The sequence below is a fragment of the Cyprinus carpio genome, chromosome A15, assembly GCF_018340385.1.
Source record: "Cyprinus carpio isolate SPL01 chromosome A15, ASM1834038v1, whole genome shotgun sequence".
Lineage (NCBI taxonomy): Eukaryota > Metazoa > Chordata > Actinopteri > Cypriniformes > Cyprinidae > Cyprinus > Cyprinus carpio.
In genome coordinates this window covers 12661588-12686357 of record NC_056586.1, presented here as the reverse complement: position 1 = coordinate 12686357, position 24770 = coordinate 12661588, and the positions used below count along the sequence as shown (strand labels likewise).

The 24770-nt window shown below is 37.2% G+C and overlaps 1 pseudogene; it reads right to left on the bottom strand.

Annotated features, from left to right (window-relative positions):
- Positions 1-1067: 1067 nt before the first annotated feature.
- On the bottom strand, positions 1068-24543 carry LOC122133923 (annotated as a pseudogene).
- Positions 24544-24770: the final 227 nt, after the last annotated feature.

Genomic DNA, 24770 nt, shown 5'->3' with positions numbered 1-24770 from the left:
GAGAATGGATGAGTTTTCTTTGTAAACAATAAAAATGTGTGCCGATTTACAATCAAGCCACCGAAGTAATCACCATCCATGTGAATTAGCCAAAAACTTTCTGGCTTTCTTAATAGCACCACATCCCGACACAAATCTTCCGGTGGACCGAGCATCGGAATAATACTCCAATTTGTGTAATTCAGTCGTCCTGTACACTCTGCATATTGAGCTAAGCACAGCAGACACCTTGCACGCACAACCTCATAGGAGACAAGACACACTCGGATGAGTAAACACAGAAGTCAGAAGAATTCAAGTATCCCTTGCTCATTTATGGAAATGGATTCACACAAGAAGATGCACTGTATTCAATACAAGGAAAGGTCACCTGTTGTACACATGGAGTGAATGAATGAATGTTAACAACTACGAGGTCGATCGGGGAAACCCGTTTAGGCTAAGGGATTAAAATCATTTACTATATTCATGTCGTATAGCACTTAAAATTTCCAATACAGCTACATATTTGTGTAGATATCAGATTAGTACTTAGTGTTAGCTAAATGTACCCATGGTATGCATACGTTCATGTTCAAATATTGTTTAACCTTTTTTCAGAATATACAGATAATGAAATGCAGTAAACAGACTGACAGTGTAAGCTCTTCACATACAATACATCAAATTAAGAGATTCTACAGTAGTTCCTCTCACGACAGAGTGCAAATCAGATGCTTCACGACATATTTTAAGGTTAATTGCTCTTCTTGACACTCCACTTACAGTACACAAACCCATGCCCCCTTTAATAAAAAAAATCAGCTCACAAAAAAAAAAAAAAAAAAACTAGTAATAGAAGTAGCCTTAAATATGGAATGTGAAATAACAACAAATGTGGTCTGATAATTTTCTTTGACGACACACAATAAAAATGAAGTCCTTCATTGCATTTAACCGGAAATATTTAAAACTCGTAACTTTTTTTTTTTTTTTTTAATGGCTTTATATAACCTTGTGAGAAGATCACAATAAGCTAGTAAGGGAACTTAAGGAGCGAATGGATGGACAGCTGTGGGCAGGAGGCTTTACATGCCGTAGCCGAAGCCTGGCTGTGCGGGTTTGGCCGTAGCCAGTCGCTGTGGGGTAGGCCGTAGCCGTAAGGCTGCTGTGGGGGGACTGCGACATTGGGGCCTGCAGTGAGACATCAGTTGGGGTGTGCCTGGGAAAAATGATTGAACACAGGAGCATTAATACAAAAACCACCTACGACAGGTTGTTCATCTCATTTAATGGGTTTAGTATGCAACTGTAAATTATTTTACATCAGACTACGGTGGTAGACCAATATACATTCAGTATTTTGAGGTTACTGCAAATATTTTTGAGTAACATATTACATGAATTATATGTATATTATATAATTAAATATAATTTCCATTCATACTTGCTAGCACTAAAAAAAAAAAAAAAAAAAAAAAGAAAATAAAGAAAAAATCACTAATAACAAATAAAATAAAAAACTAACTCTAAGGTGATAAGCCAATATCAGGCATTTTTGGTATTTTGAGGTTACTGCAAATATTTTAGAGTGAAATTACATAAATTAAATATGTGAAATTAAATATAATTTGACTCATACTTTGCTAGCATTAAACAAAACAAAAGATGTCAACAATAAAAGAAAAAGATTGTTGGCATATTAGGTATTTTTTAGGTAACTGCAAATATTTTGATATATGTGATTTAACTATAATATAAGTCTCATCCTTTAGGCATTAAACAAAAAAAATAATATATAAATATTATGAAATATATATATAATATAGTATAATGATATATATATATAAATATATATATATATATATATATATATATAATTATGTGATATAGATATATAGATGATTCTATATATATATCTATAAATTTTTTATATTATATTTTACTTTTATAAAAATATTTCAAAAGAAAAAGCAAATGAATGAACCAAAAAACAGGTACAATGATAAACTAATATATTGTGGCATATTAGGTATTTTGAGGATACAGCAAAAACATTAAGTGAAAATATTACATTAATTATATATGTGAATTAAATATAAATTCCATTCATACTTGCTAGCATAAAACAAAAACACAACAAAAATGGGGGGGGGGAATAAATTAAATAAATAAATTAAAAAATTATTAAAACAAAAATTTTATTATTTTTAAATAAAACCTAAAATAAAATTAATGTTAATAAATTAATACATTTGGCCTCTAGATCGCCTGTATTAGCCAAAGAAATACTATATTGCTTGATGAATAATCTGCCTAGTGGAGATATATAACAAGTTTTTTCCTTCTTAGATGAAGGGACAGTGCAAGGATCCTCCATAGACAATGGGTTGTGCCTCTGTGAGCTGTTCTTCCCTCTTTCCTCAAAGACTCAGAAGCATCCAACTTATCAACCTGAATGAGTGAGAGTGCAAAAGAGGGGACAAGAGAGGAACAATGAGAAGAGATAAATACTCAGAAGAAAGGGGGTAATGACTGATGGATGGGACCATTCATGGGAGATGCATAAAGCCAAGCTTAATACAAGGTGCACACGCTTTTCAAAGCAGGTCTCAGGGCACAAGCTTCTTGCCAAGGCACTCCATACCCGATGACAAACCCTTCCCACTCAAATAAGCATCCTATACATACCTACGGGTCTATGCATTTCACATGGTCACTATGGCTTTATATGTCCTCTGTGATTCAGTTGATAACAAAGACATGGTAAAAGCAGTAGATGGTCCCCCATCCAGTCAGTCAGTATCCTTTTAATTAACAATGCATATTAGAAAACAGAACCCCTCTTAAGGTGCAATCACATTAATGAAAATTCTGGAAAATTATGGCAAGGAAAAAAGTCCAGTATTAAAACTGTAGCGATGTATGAAGCACAGCCTCACATAGAGTCACTTTCAAATCAAGCAGCTTTATGGCTTGCTCATTGTGGTGAATTCCCAGGACCTGATGCAAAACATTGTTTCCTATTGATTTGACTGAATTTCACCCGCAAAAATGAGCTGGAACAGTAAATGTAACTGCACCTTTATTCAAACTAAAGGTCTCACTTGATGTGCTAAGAAAGGCTGGTGTGAATATTTTAAATCGGAGGACGCTGCTCATTGACAGGTTCTGTGGAAAGATGGCCCGGCGCTGTGAGAAAAAGGAAGTCATCGTGCATATAATAGAAACTGAAACTTACAAAAGGACCTATCGCTATCTCCCTTTTCCCCCTCCTGATGTAGCTGATAAAATATGACCAAAAAGGAAGTAAAAGCAAAGTTAAAAAAAAGTTAGACTGTCCTGGGTATCTTAATCATCCTTCAGTGAATTTCTCATTTAAAGCAATAATTATCCTAAAAAAGTACAATCTATCATCATTTACTCACACTCATGTCATTCCAAATGTGTATGACTTTAGTTTTTTTATTAATTCAGTGGAAACACAAAAGTAGATATTTTGAAGAATGTTTCAAAGCTGTTCTTTCTCAATATAATAAAACTGAAAGGGGACGGAGAGTTGTTGAGCTTACTCCAAAAATGACAAAGAAGGGCCATAAAAGTGGTTTTTGTGACTTATGTGCTACATTCCAAGTTTTCTGAAGTCATACGATACCTTTTTATAGTAGTTTTATGGTACTTTTTTGTTATTTTTGGACTGTTTCAATGTTATGGAAAAGAGCAGCTGGGACATTCTTCAAAATTTCTCCATTTGTGTTTTCACAGAAGAAAGTCAGTCCATACAGGTTGGGGACATCATGAGGGTAAATAAATGATAACAGAAATTACACTTTTAAATATTGCATTTGGGTTCAGTTCTCTACATAGAGATGGTGTCAGTTTTTAAAAAGTTAAAGTATTATATTGTTGAGCAGGTTTAAAGAGATCGGCAAGTCAAAGTTTTGTTTGAGAGGGAGAAATCATGCCACAGGTGTAGTTTGTTTATTCCCATGTTAAAAAGAGTGCATGAGAGAAAGGTAGAGTCAGAGTGAAGGTGTGTGACGGGGTGAGAGATGGTTTAAACAGCCATTCACGGCTTCCAGAGGCAGGCAAAGCCAACAGCCACAATTCCTGACCTTTCAAGGGTGCTACTAACACGCTAAAACACATGCTAGTAAAGTATCTACGTTTTTTTTTGTTGTTGTTGTTTTTTGTGAAGGACCACACTTTCTCATAGCTGTCGCTAGATTGTAGTTAGAAAAATAAATCAAGCAACAATGCAACTCTTAGTTTAAAGGGATACTCCTCCCCAAAATGAATTATTGTCATTAATCACTTACCCCCCCCCCCCCCCTGTCCGTTCCAAACCTGTAAAGCTCCGTTCGTCTTCAGAACACAATTTAAGATATTTAGGATGAAATCCTGGAGGCTTGTGACTTTCCAAAGACTGCCAAGTAAATAACAGGGTCAAGGTCCATCAAAGGTATGAAAGTCGTCGTCAGAATACTCCATCGGCCATCAGATGTGCAATCTTGGTTACATGAAGCGATGGGAACACTTTTTGTAAGCGGAGTCTCAAAACTTTAACAACTTATTCAATAATTCCTTTGTCAACTGTCTCCTATGTCTCTCTCTATATCACCGTATGCTGCGTATGCTCTTCTGTGTCATCCGCACCACAAGGATGCGCTGTTTTAATTTCAAATCAAAGCTAAATAACACGTAGAAACAGCGCATCCTTGTGGCGTGGATGACACAAAAGAGCATACACAGCAAGATGGCGATATGAAAAGACAACAGTGGAGACTGTAGACAAAGGAATTGTTGAATAAAGTCGTTATTTTTTTGTTTTCTTCACCTTACAAAAGTGTTCCGGTCTCTTCATATAACCCAGATTGCACGTTCTAATGGCAGATGGAGTATTCTGACGATGACTTTCATACCTTTTATGGACCTTGACACTGTTATTTATTTGGCAGTCTATGGGACAGTCTCAAGGTTTTTCATCCAAAATATCTTAAATTTGTGTTCCGAACACGAACGAAGCTTTTACGGGTTTGGAACGACATGGGGGTAAAACAATAAATTAAAAAATTTTAATCTCAACACCAAAAAAGCTTCCTTTACAAGTAGCAAATATAATTCTGTATAAAATATAAATTATGAAAATGTGGGTCCCTTCATTTTGCGGTCATCTCATTTTTAAACCTAATTACCTAAATCAGTCTACAGCTGAATTAGCGGAGGAACTTTAAAATTATATGATTTTAAATTCAATGAAGAAAAAAAAAGAAAAAAAAAAAAACAGTAGTTACGTCCAGTCAATGAAATGACAGCTTAGTGGCGTTCATCAGCTAAATTCCAGCTATCTACCATCTACAGGTCTGAGGCCAACTACCACACAGCGTCTGGCAAACGGATGGTGAGTAATCTAGAAGAAACTCAAGTAAAGTCTAGTTAAAAAGCAGCAGAGAGTACAGGCTAGTGACATGGGAGGGACAAGAAACTCATGCAGATTCTTCAAAGTTTCAGTCTTCCAAACTACAAGGGTTAAAGATGGAATAAGAGTGAACCTTCACCTTTTCCTAATTGCATCAACCTGAAAGGGAATTTAAGAGTGGCAGGTTAAGAAAAAAAAGCAAAATTAACAGTCCAGTATTGCAAAAAGCAGGTAGAGAACAAATGCAGCAATCACCAGAAGTGTTTAACAGAAGGAAATCACAGAAGATACAAATCAAATGTCCTCCCTGTTGCTCAACCATCATTTGTTTTTCACTAGAGGTTCAGTATTACCTAGTGTGACCATAAATCTAAACTCACTAAAAAAAAAAAAAAAAAAAAAAAAAAGGTAATGGTTAAAGTTATGGGAACTGAAATATTCTGATGAATAAATGTCTGGTCCAAACATGTTCATGAATGAAAGGAGAAACAAAACTATAAAGATTTCTCAAGAGAAAAGATTCCAAATTATGCTAATATGGAAAGACGGTACTAAAATAGGCTCCAAAACCAAGCGAGCACAGCAGCCTTTAAATCATTATAGTTTGGATGCCCAATATAGTGGTATATAAATTAATAATATAATGGAAATAAATGAATAAGTTTATTCACAAAGAATAAAATAAATTAAAGACATTTTATAATGTTTACCAAGGATTTCCTACTTCAAATAAATGCTGTTCATTTTAACTTTCTATTCATAAAATGTTTTTTTGAGCATTAAATCAACATATTAGAATACTATTATGACACTGAAGACTGGAGTAACGGCTGCTGAAAATTTAACTTCTTCATCGCAGGAATAAACTACATATTAAAATATCTAAAAATAGAAAACAGCTATTTTAAATTGTAACAGTATTTCACAATATTAAAGTTTTACTTAATTTTTGATCAAATAAACACAGCCTTGATAAGTATTAGAGCACATCCTTCAAAAAAATCTTACTAACCCCCAAACTTCTGAAAGGTATTTTATATCATATCGGTTACAAGAATTTTAATCTGTCAGTCTCTGCCGATACATTGCTTATTAGTTGTACATGTTTCAGTTCCCTTATACATCTAAGGGAGCATTAGACAATGATAAAGATAATCTTTTAAAATACTAATAATTTATTAAGACTTTTAATGTAATCTAAAGCAGATCTCAAAATGAATTCTATTTTTTCATACTATACATTTGAAATGACTAAATTAACGTGATATTTAAAATGAGTGATTAGGTTTTAGTGTTTTATTTTTAATGTAGAGAAATAAATTAATCAATCATCATCAATCATAAAATGAAAATAATTAATGGTCAAGAGAAATATTTTTACTGAAAGGTATCAATAAAAAGATTTTTAGCAGGTACTGCAGGCAGGTGCTATGCATTTTTGTTTATTAGAATTTAGAAATACTGTGTTTTAGCTTAGCAAATATGATAACGCCAAACTTTATCGAAATCAATTGCGAGTGGAATCTATAGAAGGCAGCCGCGGCATGTTTGGCAGCTCACTGCAGTTTTGGAACAGATATAAAGCAATTCGACTGAGAAAAGTTTCAGTCTAAAGCATCTTTCATCCCAAACCGTGTCCACCATGAGACCCAGAGGATGGAGGCTCACCTTGCTGAGGGTTTCCCTCATGACCTGGATGAAGTAGGGCATGGAGAAGTCCATGAGGTTGTGCCTCCACGCGGTCTCCAGCACCACGTCAGGCCTCAGCAGGTCGTAGCAGGTGAACAGGCAGGCAGCAAAACACTCTTTCTTGTCTTCCCTGCAAGAACCACTGCAGCAGCTCCTCAGCCAGCTCTGTGTCCTTTGACTCTGAAGCATACTGCATTGCGTCCTGTGAAGGAGAGACAAGAAACAAAGATTCAGTTAACAAGGTCCTGCATGTAAAAATTTTATTAAAATAATAAATCAAAAATTTATTAATATAAGTAAAAAAAATTTTATAAATGCTACTATGATGACTTGATGTAATTTATTTATAAGATACATTTTCAACAGCATAAATTCTTTACACAAAAAACTATACAGATGTGTTTTTCAATTTTAGCATGAGAGTCCCTCACATAAGAAAGGTCATATTTGGGATCCCTGCTATCTAAAATATTAAAAAACACCCTAGTATGAGAGAGGGTTTGCTGAGGGTGAGACCTTGTAGAGTTTGTCTTTCTTGCAGAGCTCCACACTCTGCTTAGGCGGAGCGGTTTGTTTCCTTCCTTTGAACAGGTAGGCGGCGATTCGCCTGAACTCTCGATGAGTTCGTGCCTCTCCAGGCTCTGAGCCAGAGATATGTTATCGAAGTTATCGTAGCATCAATAGATGTACGCAGAGCCTGTGGGAAAAAAAACAACAAAACGACGACAGATTGCAAAGCTGCCAACCAGAGATGTTTATAAAATTACAGGCTGTGTCCAAAATGGTGCGTAGATATACCTGATAATCCTCCTCCGTGATGAAGAGATTATTTAGTGCCTCATTTACAGCCTTGTTGTGTTGTGGTTCTGTACAGATCTCAGGTATGGTTTTTAACCAAAAGACAACTGCTTGACCTTAAAAAAAAAAAATAAAACCCTTCGTTTTAAAAACAATCAAACTGGTTGATTTTAAAAGAGATGTAATGGTGGGGAGCAAACGTCGCACACAGTACCTTGCTGAAGAAGTTGACGGCACGAGTGTGGTCGAGACGTGGGGACAATACGATCACAGGGTCATTCAGTAACAGCGTTTTGGAACTCCAGGTAGAACTGGGTGGCTTTGTAATACAGCTCAACGTTAGCAACCTGCAACAAGAGTTAACAGAAAAGGTTAAATTCAATAAAAAAACACTACTTTTTCAGTCAAATTAGTGAACTGTTTGAAGAAGTCCTAACCTAAAGTATGAGAAATGTGTGATAGTACCTTGGTTATGATGTCCTTGAACTGGCTCTCCTTCCAGTCATCTGAAGGATGGTTCATCATGTTGATAATGGCGTTGTCAAACTCCTCATACTTATCATACAGGAAGACTAGCTCTCCCCCACAGGTGAGCCTGTTCTGCTGCCCTCAGAACCTGAACAGACAATATGAAATGTTTCATCAATTTGTTCCATCATCAATACATAAAGATGTACCACCTGAGATATGCTATTTTTAATGCTAACTAGTTTGAACCAAATAGAAGAATTCCATTTACATCAATTTATATATTAGAAGCAGACAGACCTTGGGAATGTTTACTCTGGACCAGAAGAGCTCCAGGTGCTCCCTCATCTTCTTGCGGTTTGAATTTGGAGTAGAGGATAGCAAAGTTCTGTGAACATGCCCATGTGAGCGCCGCTCCAACCCCAGCGCCGCCTCCAGCATGGTGATCAGCTCCTCGAAATAGCCACGGTCCTGATGGAGAAACCATAAATATCAATCCTGCTGGACTCTGAGATGGACAGACACACTCAAGCCACCCTGAATGAATTCTATGATTTTGAGTTGTTTGTGATAACTGGATCATTTTAAAAAAGACTCCTATCCGGACAATAATAATATGACTATTATTTCCTTATACTCTACTCTGTGTGTTTGTAATACTGTAGTAGGCACTTTGTTTATAAAATGCAGTAAAAATGATTAAACTCACAAAAGAGCAAAATTTCAAAATGTAGTATACAATATTTCATCACAACTTTTTCAGACCTGGAAATCACCATTTTAAAATGTCTTTATATTTTTAGGCTTTCCACGATTAATATCTCAGGCTATGAAAGAATGACATCAAACCTAAATAAAATCATTCTCACCTGGTAGTAGTTGATGAGCTCCTCAAGTTCATCAGCATGAACGACAATATGTAATCCACACATCTGAGCCAGACGAAACTCCTTCCCATCAACACAGGCAAAGCAAACCTACAAGCAGACAACATCTTTGACACCAATGTAAACACAATATATAGAGCCAAAACAAATGGGATCAGAGCTATTAACAAAAACACAACAAGTTAACCTGCAACTTAAAATGTTTTGTGTAATTGCAGAAAAGAGCAAGAACCTAGAATGTATAACCAGACCTCTTTCCAGGTCCTTGTGCTGTTGGCCTTGCGGGCCCCATCAACAGCAGCCTGATACTCGCCGAGATGCACCAGAGTGGAGGCCAGACGGCCAAAGTTGGATACATTGTTATAAAGTAGTTTAGCTGCCTCGTACATCTTCTCATCATAGCATCGATCACCAACCTAGACAGAAAAAGAGCAAACTAAGATCAGACATTTACATAAAAAAATTTATTCTTTTTACACAAAAGAATTTGTAATTTTTTAATTAAACAGCAATATTTAATGGTTTAGAAATGATTTAATTTCATTAAAATTTTTACTTATATATATATATATATATTTTTTTTTTATGTAAAATAGTTCAGTTTATTTATTTTTTACATCTGAATATATCCATATATAGCAATATTGCAAATTACAAAAACAAATTTATGAAAATAAACCAGATTCATTATGAGACATCTGTGTCACATTTGGTGGCAAATTGTGCCTCATTTATTTCTAACCAAGCAGTTTAATACTTTTAGCCAAAGTAGGAGACTCGTACTTGTTGAATGTGTGCGTTGTTTGGCCCATTGATAAACTCCTCCAGTTCAGCCAGACGGTTGGTCTTGGCCAGGGCAAAGATCAGCTCGGTCTCTACATACGATTCACGGGCCTTCTTACGAGCCATCTGCAGAAACTTGACCAGATCCTCCCAGTTTCCTGAGAAAACAACATTAAATCTCATTACTAGAACATTTCCCATGCTTATGAACACCTCAACTTGGAAGTTTTGTATTCAGTCAAGAATCAGGCACTTTTTATTGGTTCTTACCACTTTGGGCAGCAGCTTGTCCCACTTCCATGTAGGCTGAAGGGTCGTCAGCTTTGATGTAAGAGTCAATGGCCTCTTTCACCAGTCCCTTCTGCAGCTGTGCTTTAGCCAGCTGACTCCACACGGCCGGCTCATTACAGCGCTCAGCAAACTCATAGGCCCGGTCCAGATTCCCAATGTGTTCGATAAGAACCTACAGTCAAGTCAGGCAACAAATTATTTGACACTGCAGAAACGGTAAAGAGAAAGTGTGTTCACATAGAATATATTCCAGCCCAGAGATACTTGAGATGAAAGATGCACCTGCACTGCTGATGTGTTCACATAGAACTTCCTGAAGATTGCAAAAGCCTCCTCGAAGAGCTCATTGCTAATGGCAATGTTAGCGATGTCTGGGGCGTCATAGTTGTCGAGGCGGTTGATGTACTCCATGACACGAGTGCGGTCAGCTTTGATGGCTGTCAGAATCAGGAGGTTCTGCAGGTTCCTGGGGACACAAATAATGGAAAAGCAAATGTTTAACTCTCTTAAATCATTTATGGAAATCATTTTATATTCTGTCATCGCTCAAATGTTTCTAAAAAATGAAATGACCTGTGTTCGCTGAAAACAGAGTTGTCCAGGACGATCTTCTCTAGGAGTTCAATGAGTTCATTGGGTAGGTCAGCAGTCATGAAAGCTTTGACAGTAACAGAGACTTCCTCAGGGTCCTGGGTCTCAGACAGGGCAGTTTGAACAACCTGTGGTGGACGGGAACATAAACTGGATTTAATCTTTATGTTTAAAGCACTTTTTTTGAGATTATAATTTGTAAATGTCAACATGAATTCAAAATTTGCCCCATTTTTCTTTCCTAAAGCATTCACATGGTATTCCTAGTCTTTTGGCGAACAGGTTGAAACAATGTTCCTTTTCTGGTGACATCACCGATCCCTCATTCTTTAGCCCCTCCCCCTTAAATCATCTGATTATATTCAAGTATGTAACACCAATTGTTCCACATTACAAATAATTTTCAATTTCATTTTTTCAAGTTGTGCAGTTCTACTGGGAAATGTGAAATGAAGTAACTAAAATAGGTAGCAAATAAGCTTCCTGTTGACTGTTAAGTTATTTTCTAATTTGCACCTGGTCGATTAGAGGTCTTCTGTAAGGGTTGCTTTCCAGAAGCACACTAGCCCACAGCTCAGCGTCCTTACGACGCACAAGGTATCGGGACAGACTCTTGAAGAGCGAGTTCTCATTGCAAACCTGTGAATGTGATGAAAAAAACATTTATAGCAATTTCCTACCATTTTATAAACTGGATTTTTCAATGAACAATCTCTTCAAATATTCTACTGCAACAAACGGCTAAAACAAAAGCACCACTGTTCCTTACATGGATGAGCTCTTGGTCACACTGTCCTCTCTCATAAGCCACACAGGCCAGATGGGGGTCCCTCTTCTCGCAGTACTTGCCCACCACGCGACTATCATAATAGGGGTTCTCTCGGAGGAAGCGCTCAGGGTTGTTGTTTGCTGTCGAGTAGATCTTAGCCAGGCATTATGGGTAGCCAGGTTCCTCACAGCCCTCGTGGATACGGGCCTCCAACCACGGAAGAAGCAGCTTCAGTCTGCCATAGATCAAAATAGTCAAATACAGACCGAAATCAACCAAATATCAGCCAAATCAAACCAATGCCAACAATATTAAACACTAATACTAGTCAATTTGAAATATCTCTGCACATAACTGTGCTAATTCAGCAGATTAAGAGAAGTGTTATTTATACATTTATTAAATTGAAACATTTTTCCATTTTAGTGTTTCTTTTTCTACCTGTTTCTTTTCTCCACCTCGGCCACAACTCATCAGTGGAGAACTGGCCTCTGACCACCAGAATGAGATTCTTAATGACGTCCTCGGAGCAGTCCACATCCAGCAGCCCTCCAATCACCACGGGTAAACGGCTGGGGTTAACCTGACAAAACCAGTTAATTGCTCAATCAGCCACCGCTACAGAAACACCACACAGAGAGCCGAGGAGATCACCTGAGGATCATAAGAGTTGTTGCAATCATGTCTCGAATACCTTCTGAACATAGATCTCAATGTACTTCTGCAGGCTGTTGCGGTACAAGTAGAGCACCAGGTCATGGACAAAGTCAAAGCGGTCACACACAATGATGAGGGGCAGCTGGTCGGTCAGTTTTGCTTCCTGTTCAAGACAAGATAAATTGTTCTTAATAACAAAATGAACTTTTCCATTAAGATGCTCGTTTAAAGCACAAAACAGAAATTCAAGGAGTCAAACCTTGAGGAAGTTCTTCACACGGTCAGGATCATAACCAGTTGCTCTCTCTGCAGATTCTCTCCACTTCCTTGATTTGACCAGAGTTTTACAGGCAGCCTGGATGTATTTGAAGTGAACCTCTGGATCCTGGCTGAAGTTCACAATGGAGCCCAGAAAGTAGAACAGACCTGCAGGGCACACAATCACATATGCTCATGAGATCTGATTCGCTTCCATGACTCAGTTCATATGGTAATCAATATAAAACACTTGTTTAAACTTGTTCGGGGAAGTGTCCATGTGGCACTTCATTATAAAAACATATTAATGTACCGTTATTAAAATATATGGACATGTCAGATCAATATACAAATATGGAGGTACACAATGAATATAGTTAAAACAAAAAACAAAAACTAGAGATATAATACTTTAAGCTATATTGTCCTGTCCTAAATTTAGGACAATCGGTTATGGTGCATTGTTACCCTCAAAGCTCTTGAAGGACTCGAAGAGCTCTGTGAGCGACTGGGTGGAGAGCTGCTCGTGATACTTGGAGGCCACCTGGACGCAGATCTGAAGGTTCTGCCTGATGTTAGCAGATAGCATGGCTCTCAGACACTCCAGAGAGTCCTCCACCGACAGAGAGCCGAAGTAGTTCACCAGCCACTGCAACCGGACCACAACATCTTACCACATCAATCAGTGCAGAAGTACCATGTTCTCACAAAATACTGATAGCCATGACACAACTATCAACATTTAAGAGTCGTATTCCTTTCAAATAATGCGAATGAATGTTAGAGTAACACTGAGTGTAAAAGCTCAAGCAGAATGTGGGCCGTACCTCTGGGTTTAGAAGGTGGGTGTGGACCACGGCTCGTTTGATGTCATACAGGTCAGTGTAGTGCTCCAGAGCTCTCTGTAGAAGACCTGCCTTCTCACACAGCTGTGCCACATGGGCTCGCGTCGTAGTGAGTGAACATCTGGTTCCCCAGGATGGCATCTGCCACCTGAATAGGAAAATATCATTTAAAAAAATAACGTTATCACAAATTTTTTGCAAAAAAAGGGACATTTCGAGGTGTGTGATGTTTATATGAAGCACCTGTGGGGCATGCATCAAGTTCATTTCCAACAGACGAGTCTGCAAAGGACCCTCAGTGGGGCGGTTGTTCTTCAAGGCATCCAACAGGAAAGAAGTGCACTGCTGGATCAGGTTATACTCCATAAACACATCCACATCTGTAGAATAAAACAAAAAATTGTTTGCAAATTCAAAGTTCACCTACTTTATCATCAGAAATGCCAATTTTTATCAAATAAAATAAACAATGCTCTTAGACCTGAGTAATGTCAGCCAGAGGTTCCTCATCTTGAACGAGCATTTGGGAGAACTGCAGGCCTTGTTCTGGACTGATCCGCATGACGTTCCTCAACAGGAAGATCCAGTCTGGAGTGTAGCCAACCTGCACACAGATGGCCACGCATTAGAGGATGGAGCTCAAATTTTAAATCACTCACACAGATAGAGCAGTTTATTGAGCAATGTAAAATTTAGTGCCGGGAAAAACATTTAAACTCACCTTTTTTGCATACAGTACAATTTTTTGGAACTGCCCAGTCTCTGCGAAACACTGGATCACTTTGTTGGGAACGTTGGCTCTTAGATAAACGCTAAGCGCAAGAGTTGGATCCACAGACTTCACCAGATCACCCAACTCTTCAGAGCACTCCAGCTGCAGGAACCCAAAACAGCAGGATTTCATTCCACATCATAACATTAAGCAACAATAATGGCATTATTCATAGAGATATCAGGAGTTTCACAAATTAACAAAATGCGGGGGAGTAAATGACGACACAATTTTCATTTTTGGGTGAACTATCCCTTAAAAAAATGGAAATACAAAGAATGAGTTACTCACTTTTACTCTAAAACAGAAAAAAAATCCCACAGCATGGGCATTTTTTTTGACTTTTCAAAAAATGATATTATTATAATTCTCTGATTTTCCAAGTTTTCCATGTATTAAACCTGGGGTATGTCTATTTTATTGTATATTATTATTTTTATTATTATCATTATTATTTGATATGACTTTGTTTCATCCATTATGGCTACATATTTATTCAGAAGAGGATCTACCTTGTCTTCTTTCAGCCATTTCTCCAGGAGCTGTTTGCGGCCTTGCTGCAGGACGGGCCTGCAAAGCTCCAATGACTCAAACTTGTTCAGCTGGCCCTGGTCCAGCAGAATCCCAAAGTACTGCAGCAGGGGTGAAGTCTGACCGGGCTGAGCAGGAACACTCTGGAACCGACGGATGGTGTCTGGGGTGCGCAGGATGCCCTGCAAGAACCCAACAGCCAATCAGAAACCCCAACATTTGCCTGACAAAGACTAATGAGACGTCAGGTTGTGTGATGCAGACTGCTGTACCTTTGGTGCATTGGCAGCCACTTTGGCAGCTTCAGAGTAGTTTCCACCAGCAAACAGATTGTTGAATTTGCGAGCAAAGAGCTCCTCGGCACCTGCCAAGTTGTTGGACGGCCATCCTGAGGGCCAGATCAGGGTTCTGCAGCACGTTAGTGATGTAAGGAATGATGTTTTCTTCCTCCACACAGACAGACAGAACCTGATAAAAAAAATTAATGACAAAGACAGTGTCAGACACAGAATGCAGACACCAACAGTATAATTCACACTACAAATTAAACAGAATTATAATTTGGGGTGGGTTGGGTAATTATTTTTGAAATAAATAACTCTTTCTATTTTTCTATATTTTAACATGTCATTTAATCCTGTAACGGCAAAGCTGAATTTTCAGCTTCATTGCTCCAGTCTTCAGTGTCACATGGTCCTTCAGAAATCATTCTAATATGCTGATTTTGCTGCTCAAAAAACACTTCTTATTATGAATGCTGAAAAATTATGCATGATACTTTTTTCATGAATTAAAGGGATACTCCACCCCAAAATGAAAATTGTGTCATTAATAACTTACCCCCATGGCGTTCCAAACCCGTAAAAGCTTCGTTCATCTTCGGAACAATTTAAGATATTTTGGATGAAAACAGGGAGGCTTGAGACTGTCCCATAGACTGCCAAGTAAATAACAGTGTCAAGGTCCAGGAAAGTATGAAAAGCATTGTCAGAATACTCCATCTGCCATTAGTGGTTCAACCATAACGTTATGAAAATAAGAGAATACCTTTTGTACAGGAAGAAAACAAAAAATAATGACTTTATTCAACAATTCCTCTCCTCTGTGTCTCTCCAAATCAGTGTAGCTCCATTTTGGCAAATCTGAGCAGTACGCAGGTGATCTTCTGTATCAGCCGCGCCACAAGGATACGTTTTTTACATGTATTTACGCTTTGGTTTAAAAGCAAACAGCGCATCTGCGCGGCTGACACAGAAGAGCGTATGCCACCTGCGTACTGCTCAGATTTGCCAAAATGGCGCTACACTGATTTGGAGAGACACAGAAGAGAGGAATTGTTGAATAAAGTCGTTATTTTTGTTTTCTTTGTGTACAAAAAGTATTTTCATCCCTTCATAACGTTACGGTTGAACCACTGATGGCAGACAGACTATTCTGACAATGCTTTTCATACTTTCTGGACCTTGACAGTGTTATTTTACTTGGCACTCTATGGGACAGTCTCAAGGTTTTAATCCAAAATATCTTAAATTGTGTTCCAAAAACGAACAAAGCTTTTACGGGTTTGGAACGACATGGGGGTAAGTGATTAATGACAAAATTTTCATTTTGCGAATTGCGATGGAGTATCTCTAAGTTTTTTTAACATATTAATTTATTTTCCTTTAAATTTTTTTGAATGCAGACTGTTTAACAACATTTTCACCGTAAGTGTTGTCAAAACTCATGAATTTCACACATATTTATACCAACTACTGAAATTGAACTATTGTAAACCATTGGAAATTGAAATGTTCAGGCTTCGTCAATCTTAAGACATACAGCCACAAGCCACTTATGAGCACCTTTTCTGTATTATCCATCTTTTCAGTATCAGTAACGCTTGTTGTGAAGTTTATTTGGCTTTCTCAGATAAACAAATCTCTGTGTGCCAAGACCAGCACATAATCTCCATTGCAGTACCAAATTAGTGCTAATGCTGGCTAATCTCTATTCATAACACCTAATAATGCACTGATACGCTCCAAATAATGCTGATCTGGGCCCTTAAACACCTAAAGTAACCCTCAGAGTAATACATACATGGATGGGCCGGTATCCCATTATGCACTTATTTAAGTTTGCAGCACAGCCTGTGACAGAGCTGGTCATCAGTCAGTGACTGAGGCTGAGTGAACACAGTGCAGACTGCAATAAGAGGATTACAGTGGCCGTCTCTACCTCCTACTGAGTGGCACATACTGTTCTCACTGTATGTGTCGAGGACTCAACAAATGCTGTTATTTACAGCGATTCCTTCATCCCCAGTTACAGCATCATAATGCATTATGGACTGCATTTTTTAAATGAATACATTTACCATCATTTTTAAACAAATAGCCACTTCCAAGTGAATTCAAAATGTTTAATGCAAGTAATAACTTTAATGCATATAAATAACTTGCATGTTTTTTTTTTACATGTATTTTTTATTAAATGAACAAAACTTATATTTACCATTTTCATTTATATTCAACAATATAATAAATAGTAATAGAGCATCGCCTACATTTACCAATATTTTTAGATTACCAACATTTAAATTAATTTAAAAAATATGATATAGTAATACCTGTGGTGAACAATTTCAAACTATGAATCGATTCAAAGGAAATGATTCAATCTTATCAAATTTTAATGCATACTGCAGTTTGAAGTAGAAATGTTATTAAAACATTGCTTAACTTATGAATCATGAGAAAAGGATGGTTTGTTTGATTATTAACGTCAAGCCAGATGCTTTGGTTGTTATTTTCCAGACAAAAACCATACTTGAGTTATAAAAGAACCTAAATATGATATTTAAATCCTAATTTTCCTAATAAATCAATCAAAATGAAAAGTAAAGACTGCAAGAATCTTTGTTGTGATGATCTTTAGGAAACGCTCTGAAATTTGATTGACGTTTGATAAATACATTTGACTGACAGTCATGTGGTTTGAGGAGGAGAAAACAAACGGGAGAGTAACAATGAGCAGGGATCACATTTCTGCACTCTCTCTGCATGTTTAATGACACTTGGGTCTGAGCTCCAAAATAATTCATCAACTGATGGCATCCTGTTACAGTAGACTACAGAACACAAGCTGGTGTGTTTGCCCAGACCAACTACACAGAAACAAACGCCTGGTGTCTGTCTGGAACTAGCTCAGCTGCTCCATTCAAATGTGCTGACCAATCAAGCCTAACTGTTCAAGCTAAAACAAAGCCAATGCACCACTTTCTTCTTACTGTGTGCAATTACAGCAGATAAAGCGGTCAGTACCTGTCCCTTCCGGTTCACGCCAATAATGCCAGATGTGGCTTCATGAGGGGCGGTGACAAAAATGGTCTCTCCACTGATCCTGTTCATGTAGATGCAGGTGCCCATCTCAAGGTCATACAGGTGGATGTAGCCATATTTGGTGATGAGAAAGACAACATCATGCTTGGAACTTATCTAGAAGAAGACAAGAAAGCAGAGACGTAAGTGAGTCTCCTACCTTTTTTGAAAATATATAAAGAAATAAATTGTTGTTCTGTTCTGATGGCCATGGAAATTATGTGGTTAAACCTAACGCCCCAACAGACAACAGACAAATTTTAATAATATTCATGAAATATTCAAACTATAAATACCTGCATGGCAACCGGAAAATCGTTCTGGGCCTCTGGGGGGAAAAACACATCGACTGCTTTCTTTGGAAACGGCTGATTACCTGACGGAGGTGTTCCAACTTCAATAATGTGCAACTACAGTGGGGAAAAAATACATGAGTGACATTAAATTTACACTACTTTAGATGCAATGACATAACTACTATTTATTTCCAAACGGACGTTCACTTTAAATGAATAACCAGACCTTTCCTCCAGCTTGTCCCCGAACAGCAAAGCAGAAAAGGGTGGATTCCTCAGCATTTCCCTCCATTTTAAACTGAGCAAATCCAGCAGCATGGCCTTCGATCGGCTGCGACACCTTTCTGTCCACTGAGTAAAGTTGCATTGCGCCCACAACACGGTTTTGCTTACAGGAAAAGGTTTAAAAATGGCATTTCAGCAGGAAAACGACAACCACTGTGACATGCAGGTTAATGGGAATGGATAAGGCAACTGAAATCCACAATTATACAAAAATCAAATTGTTATTTGTACCTGTGCAGAAATTCCAATCAGAAGCAGCCATTTCTGTTTGGCGTCAGTGCGGTAATTAATAATTTGACAGCCTGCTAAACTGGAATGTCGGTCAAAGACTTTGATGGGCTGTGAGTCTCCTTCCATACTCCAGTGATAGACTGCATTGTCTGTCACAAGTGCTTACGGTATTGAGAGAGATCCACTTCCAAAATGTAACGTCATCGGTCATGGTGTGGGCCTTCATCTTGCTCTCTTCATTTCAATGTTGAAAAATCTGAAGGGTTTTTTGCCGCTGAAATTCAGGAACAGGGGTCATTTGAAAAAAAACTGCGACTTTTTTTTTTTGTCTAGTTCAAGAATAGTGTAATTTAAATTAGCTACCATTCAGACATCAAGCGTAATGCTAACAACATGTGTATGTTAAATCGTGAGTGTAAGGTAACGACAAAGATATGGACAACATGACAAAGCAGTTACAATGCAAAAGGAACAGCTACAGGGCAAACACTGCAAACATTTACAAACATCAAGCTGAGATTTGATCTGCATTTAGTAGGACAATTTTTAGTGATGTTCTAAATCTAGTAAGCTTATCAATTATTAATTAGTAAAGAACTCATATGTATATACTCTGCACTACAAAAAAATGCAATGCAGATTGTTTCATGTAAAAAATAAAAATAAAATAAAATTCAAAACCATAATATTATTTTTGTCTGCAATCAAATGAATCACCTTACCTCAGGCATAAGTGAATACAAATTTTCTTGCCTAAAATATGGATTGCAATTGGCTAAATCTGCAGATATGTATTGTACTTTTATAAAAATACAGTGTCCCCAAAATGCATTAGGACACTTAAAGCCACACTTAATGTATGAATACCACTGCAATAAAAATAAAATAGTAGCATTTATTTGAAAGAAAGTTAGCAGAAGCACACTTTTTAATCAAAGCAAATCACTGAAATAAAATTAAGACAAAGTATTTGGACACTTTCTGGTTGTCAACTGTCTGTAGAAATTATGGAAAGCAGACTTAAAACAGTCACTAAAAATCTAATTAGTTCTCAGAAAGGTTGAAGTATGTTTTTTTTGCAGATGCTTTTGTTTGCACTTGATTTGATATTTTGCAATGGCACTGAAACCTTTTAAGTGTCCAAATATTTTAGGGGTCACTGTATATTTGATTTAATTTCTGTAAACCACTATTGGTGATTTAGGCTATTTAAAAAAAAAAAAAAAAAAAAAACATCTGGCCTTGTACATTACAATGTCATTAGGGGGAAAACACCATAAATTCTGAATATTACTAAGAAATGCATTTATTATATAACCTCAAGGTTCAGAAAAATAAATTTCTGCACTTAGTATGAATATACTATCATTCAAAAGTTTGGAGTTAGTAAATTTTTTTTATTTAAATAAAATAATTTTCCTCATCAAATCAACACTTAATTTATCAAAACAAAAAAAAAAAAAACAGTAATAGCCACAATTTAAAAGAGCTGTTTTCTATTTAAAGATTCAAAAATTAAAAACTTTGTCTATCAACCAGTAATAGAAATCTGTCTTAGGTAAAAGGCGCACATAAGCACAATACAAAATCACACACACAACAAAACACAATGTCACATTTAAGAAAACACATTTAAGGATAAATAAATAAATAAACAGACTAAAATACAATATAATACAACTATTTGGCCTTATCTAAAATAGATATTACAGTAATTCATTCCTGTGATGCAAAGCTGAATTTTCACATGATCCTTCAGAAATAATTCTAATCTGCTGATTTGCTGCTCAAGAAACATTTCTCATTATTATCAATGTTAAAAAATGTTACTATTTTGTTTAGGATTCATTCAGATTAAAGTTCAAAGGAACAGCATTTATTTAAAATAGAAATCTTTTGTAAAACAGTAAACATTTTACTGTAATTTTTTGGTCAATTTAATGAATCGTAGCTAAATTAAAGTATTGATATCATTCTTTAATAAATCTTACTAACCCCAAACTTTTGAATTCTCATATATAATAATAATATACAAAACAGAACTGCAACTATAAGACAATCTTACAACATTCAGTATTTATCTCAGTATTTTCAAGGTCATAATGCACTCTTCACTCTTACAGCTGACTTGTGGAGTGAAGTATATTTAGAAAGTTGCCTTGCAAATCTATCAGTTTACAGACATATTCATCCTATGCATTGCATTAACAGTAATCTGCCAAGTGCCAAAACAAAAATAAATACATAAAGCGCTGAATATTGTTATTTCAACTAACAACAACAAAATGTCTTTAATTTTACACTAAACAAGGTAAAACAGGCTGTTGCCATGTTACATGCATGTTACACAATCCCAACCCCCTCCTTACATGGCTAACCTATCATTCAACAAAGGCATTCAGATTGACCCCACATTTCACGATTCAAAATCCCACAACTCAGGATAGATGAAATTCAACTCACCGTCTGCAAACATAAGAAAGCAGTAAGAAACAAAAAATAAAAAAGAACAAAAACAAGCAAGAACAGACAAAGCATTTATGACGGCAAGACATTTCCAATGAGCATTTTAAAAGCTATTCTTAACCCAAAAATTACAGCAAGAAGCTTTAATACCTAACGAGACAGAGATGGCTGAGAATATGAACAAACTTGTTGGAATTATGGAGGGTATTTTAAAATAATTACATCATTTGGCATCACAAAAGTCATACACTATGTTACTGTCTCGATGAAAAATATAGTCATTCAAAGATATTGTAGTCATGTTATATATTGAGGGGGTGGGAGGGGGTTGCAGGAACACACAACCTCATGGAAATTTCTATATTCATGCCAAAAATTATCATTACATTTCAAAAATGCCATGCCTTAATGTGTCCCCCCCGACTTTTCAGATGGCTTCAGTGCCCCTGTGTCTTACCTTTAAGAGCAATGACTTTGCTGGCTGGGTTCATGATGGCACTGTCTGCAGAGATGGGCCTGCGGATGGGTGTATTTGGATCGCTCATGTCGATGATCACCACCTGGGCCTGTTCGCCCACCTTCTCCCGGATGCAGATGAACTTATCCGACTCCATCGTGAGCGTGCTAAACCCAATGTTCGCTGGGTTTATGCCCAGGTTTTGGAGCTGTAAGAGATGGATAGGCATTAATTACCATTGTTAGATACAATACTAGTATTTTTTTGTATTCACAAGATTTATTTTTGCAATCAAAATGCTGTCTAGGTAGCCTTTATTTTTTTCATACACTGCCTAGAGGTCATAAATGTGTCTGCTGCGAGTCTATTTCAATGATTATGGGACGTTTTGAGATAAAAATAGGGCTCTATCAGGTACAATCTCACAAGCCCCATCATCCTCCCCCACTGTGATGCACCTGGACAATGACACAATACACTGTAATGACTCAAGTCAGGCCCGTTCATTACATTAACACTCCGGTAACTGGAATTTAAGTCATGAAAACAACAAATATCCATGCATCAGCACTCAAATCTGATATATTTATCCATCTATCTATCAATGTATCACACATCAGTGTTGATAAACACCATATATACATTAATACACCATCCTAAATATTAAAAATTATTTAAAGGGACAGCTTACTAAAAATGTTGAGTGGCAGCATCAGCCAGCATTGACTTACATGGCATCTTTTTTTACAAGGGATGCGTTGACAATTTCAAATAATTGATTTTAATCAATCTTTATTCTGATGAACTAATATAAATTCTTAAGTTCCAAAATTTATAATTTAGTATATGCTGTTTTAATTTGATGCATGATTAAAACAATAAGCATTGTGCTTTACTTATGAAATGAAAAAGTCTCAGCTTTCAAATTCCGTCCATTTTATCATGAAATTGGAGCACATCTCTTCCTCTTTAATACCAGCTATAGCATGAGATAAACATGAATAAACATCAGAAGGTGTGCTGAAAGAAACAGTACCACAGTACTGTCTCATGTGATCGCATAATCAGTGTTTAAACCATGAAAAGACGTCAATAAAACAGCTTGAAAACAATATCAAGCAAAATTTACCTCTGAAAAGCCATTTAATGTCCATAACTTGTTTGTTAGGTAGAAAAATAATTCTAGAGCGAAGCATTCTGCTAAATATATGCAACATATTTTTACTTAACCTGTGAGGGAGGTCTCATTTAATATAAGGGGGAAAAATTATTGGCATAGAAACATAAGTATACCACTAATAAGCTGACATAAAAACAACCTTATGTGCATGTTAAATGTTTGGATACAACTCTTTTTATTTGAGTTCTTCTGACTATTACATCTAAAAACACATAGTCATTGAATCTGGAATCCTGTACAGTTTTTCCTTGAGAAAAACTGACGTGGTCCGTATCTGATAGAAATCCAAGCGAATCGAATTTTGAATCGAATCGAAATCTGAATCGACTAGTGAAATCTCTGTGAATACACACCCATATATTTTACTTATAATTTTTGCTTAGTTATAATTAACATCTTTAACACTGGTTTTTGAGTAAGTTACAAGATTTTAATATATACATTTACGGATCAACTATCCCTTTAAATCAGCAATAAAGGAACATTTTCCATTGGTAAACGTGGACCCTTCGAGTCACGTTTTATTCAGTCGACACATTTGCGATCAAATCAATCACATCATCTATGCAGCTTGATAAAGCTGGTTTAATCCTTCCCCGATCACTGCGTGCACCTGCATGTGTCCAAAATCCTAGCGACCTGACTGACGTTACCCAGACTGCATCATAAGCTCGTTCGATTCGAACAGCTAACGTTAGTATTTTCTGTCTGAACGGCGATTTCGAACGTTTAAATTCGAACATCCAGCAGTTTTTAGAATCACACACGCATTAAATTCGCCGGTTTAAAGATGCTGTCCGGCAGCTCGCGAGTTTTTGGTACAGAGCCGTTGAAATGGATGGGAGGTCATTCATTAAGCTAGCGCCAAAGCTAACGAGCACCGTCACCTCTGTTACAGCAGAGCCGCCGATTATTAATGCGGTGACCGAGTCTCATACGGTTTAACCGTAGTTAAAACCCACCTGCAGGTGCTCCTGGAAGCGGATAGGCAGAATTTGAGCCATGGTTTGGGCTTTCTGCTCTTAATCCTCCCGGCCGGACTCCTCGCAAAATTTCTGCCTAGCTTTAGCGAGCGACGACCTCCTCTCCGCGGACACCTCCGAGTCAAAACAGATCAAGTGCGGGTCTGTCGGCTTGATGAGACAGAGAAAGCAAGTGTTGTGTGTTCGTCTTGTCAAGCCAATCCGCCAGATGGTTGATGTTTTTTTCTTCTCCCCTCTCTGCACGGATGGGACTCGCTCAGACCCGCAATGGCGGCGGAAACAGCTCAGACTGACAATCCGGAAGCAGCGGCGCGGACTTTGCGGCGGAAGGACATTCGCGATTTCAGCGATTTTGTTAATCAAGCGGGCGATGCGCGAAGCTCGGATTTGGTGTATGTGAGCGTTCGGGCAGCTGATAGTTTAGATTTGACTTATAGGCGCAGGTATGAGTAGTCTAGTCGGTATTAAATAATTCGTTTCATTTTTGCCACATCATTCAGTTCTTCATATTCTATGTACGTCAGTTCCGGCTGCGTTCTAGTGGTGGTTCGTTCGTGAACGAATCATTGTTTTGAATGAATTTTGAGTCGTTCACCGAATCGTTTTCTGAGCGCAAGCTAAATTTAAGGGGAATTCGGCTACTGGAAAAAAACTACATTTTAACTCCGTCCTTTTTAAATTATTTGAATAAAGATGAGATTATTTTGCAGAAGGGGATAAATGTTTCAGTCTTCGATGCTTTTCAATAAACGAGTCTTTTTGAGTCTGAATAA